The sequence below is a fragment of the Brassica napus genome, unplaced genomic scaffold, assembly GCF_020379485.1.
Source record: "Brassica napus cultivar Da-Ae unplaced genomic scaffold, Da-Ae ScsIHWf_2612;HRSCAF=3361, whole genome shotgun sequence".
NCBI lineage: Eukaryota > Viridiplantae > Streptophyta > Magnoliopsida > Brassicales > Brassicaceae > Brassica > Brassica napus.
Window position 1 is genome coordinate 23,321 of NW_026015914.1, and position 2,618 is coordinate 25,938.

Here is a 2,618-nt window from a genome sequence, read left to right on the forward strand (position 1 = left end):
TTTCCTCTTGTGTGTTTTTGTCCCATTGGGTTTTTCACACAAGAGTTTTTAATGAGGGATGTTTTCATGGGTTTCAAGCTCAACCATATCTTATGGTTAAGCTTGAGGGGGAGTATTGACATAAACAAGTCAACCAGACCGTTGGAAAGATCAGAAACAAGTTGGAGTTCTAAATTAGGAGAGAGGAAGAAAAAGCTGTTGAGGTGTTGTCCCTTTCAGCTCATCTTGCAGCATCATTCTTTATTATTTATCTCTTTATTTATATCTCATTTCTGAGTCTTTAAATATTGTAACATTGTGAACTAAATGAATTAAGGAAAACAAATCCTTCTTTACTCTCTCTCTCTCTCTCTCTCTCTCTTGTTCTTGAGCATTATATCTCTTGTTCTTCATTAACTTTCTTTAGGCTCATATTTTCTCCTTGATTATACATTATCTTTTTCCCATTCGTCCATATATACTTACAAAGGCGGTTCATGTTTTCACTCTTCAAAGTCCACTCTCCTGCAAGTTTTGTCAATGTGCATCGGCTTATCACCCACCACAAGCCGTCCATTTGTTCTCACTTGTCACACGTCTTCTTAGAGCCTAGAGGAGCTTGATGTGAAAAGAGGGTGAGCTCATGGTCATGGACATGCAACTTCTTGATGAAAAGATTTCTTGCTCATATATCACTTCTACTTCCAAGGCAAGCTAAATTTTAAAGCTTCTATTTTCCTATGTTTCCATCACGTCACTTTAATCTTAGCTCATCAATGTGTTATTACCCTTCGAATTTGGTAGACCGCAGAGTTGATTTTAAAGTGTTGGCGTATACTCCTTTTACTGATCTTGATTAGTGATGTCAACACGTTAAAAGATTGTGTTGGATTTCCCTCCTTAAGCCCAAAACTAATTAAATCATAATCAAACCTTAGCCCAAGAAGAAGAAACATCTAGAAAAAGGTGGAGAAGTATAGAAGAAGAATTGTGTAGAAGAAGAAGAAGTGTGTAGAATGTGTTTAGGATAAGATCAAAAGAAAGTTCTAGAAGTAGCTTGTACATACCCCTCACTAGTATAAATAGGGGTGTTTAGTTCTCTTGTAATCATCCAGAATCAAGAAAAATAATAGAGAGAAAATATTTCAGCAAGAGTTCTAAAAATCTCCAAGAAATCTCCAAACACAAGCTTTAGTAGAAAAATCCCTTTCCTAAAATACGAAGGTTATCTCAAACAAAACCGTCTACATTCCATCTTAACCTCTCGAAGAAAATATTATCCGCTAACTTTCCCAACAACTGGTATCAGAGCCGAGTTACCGGTTATCTTTGAAGAAGTGAAGATGGAGGCCACCGTTACCTTTGAAGGTGATATGTTCAAGCTCACGACGGACAACTTCTCTTATTGGAAACCGATGATGGAAGATCATCTTTATTGCAAAGATTTGCATGAGCCCATCATCATGAAGGATAAGCCGGAAGGAAAGGATGATAAAGCATGGGAGATTCTTAATAGAAAGCGGTTGCCGTAATACGCAAGTATGTCGACCGATCTCTCTTTGAACATGTCTCTACCTACACAAATGCTTTTGAATTATGGACAAAACTTGAATCCATGATTCAAAAGAAAACACCTCGAAACAAAGCTCTTCTTGTTCGACGGTTGGTAAAGTTAGAGTACAAGGATGGCCAGAGCATGATGGAGCACTTGAACAATTTCAAGGGGATTGTAAATCAACTTAACAAAGTTGATATGAAGGTTGAAGACGAAATGCAAGCCCTTTTACTCCTTAGTTCACTACCGGAGAGTTGGGACACACTAGTTGTCACTCTAAGCAATTCAGCACCGGAGGGAAAGCTTACCATGGACACCGTCACTGATAGCCTTCTAAATGAAGAAGTTCGCAGGAAGGAGCGAGGTTCGAGCTCTTATTCAGAAGCTAACATTGTTGATAGACGGGTAGAGAAGAGACTCGTGGTCACAACAGAAGCAGAGGACGAGACCAATCTCGAGGAAGATCCAAGTCACGTCCAAGAGTTACTGCTATTATTGCGGCAAGCCGGGTCACATGAAGTCGGAATGTCGGTTTTTCAAGAAAGACAAACAAACCGGTAATATCAAACCAGACCGGTTCAATCCTACAAAGAAGCATGAAGACAAGACTACCACCATTGTGGAAGACCAGAGCGAAGAATTATATCTCATTGGAGAATGTAATCTTAGCTCTGATGATAGTTCATGGATCGTTGATTCTGGTGCTTCTTTTCACGTCACCCCTCATGGAAGCTTCTTCACAACCTACCAAAGTGGTGACTTTGGTAATGTTCAAATGGGAAATCAAGGAAGAAGCAAGATCGTTGGAAAGGGGGATGTTATTCTTACATCAAACACAGGATGTAAGATAGTTCTCAAGGATGTAGGCATGTTCCCGACATTCGACTCAATCTCATATCAACCGGGAAGCTTGATGATGCCGGTTTTGATAGCCACTTTGGCAGTGGCAAATGGAAGCTAACCAAAGGAAGTTTGATCATGGCTCGAGGAAGTAAAGAAGGCTCATTATATGTGACTCAAGCCAAGCTTTGCAAGGAAGAAGTAAATGTCGCAAGTGATGACATGGATATATGGCACCGAAGAC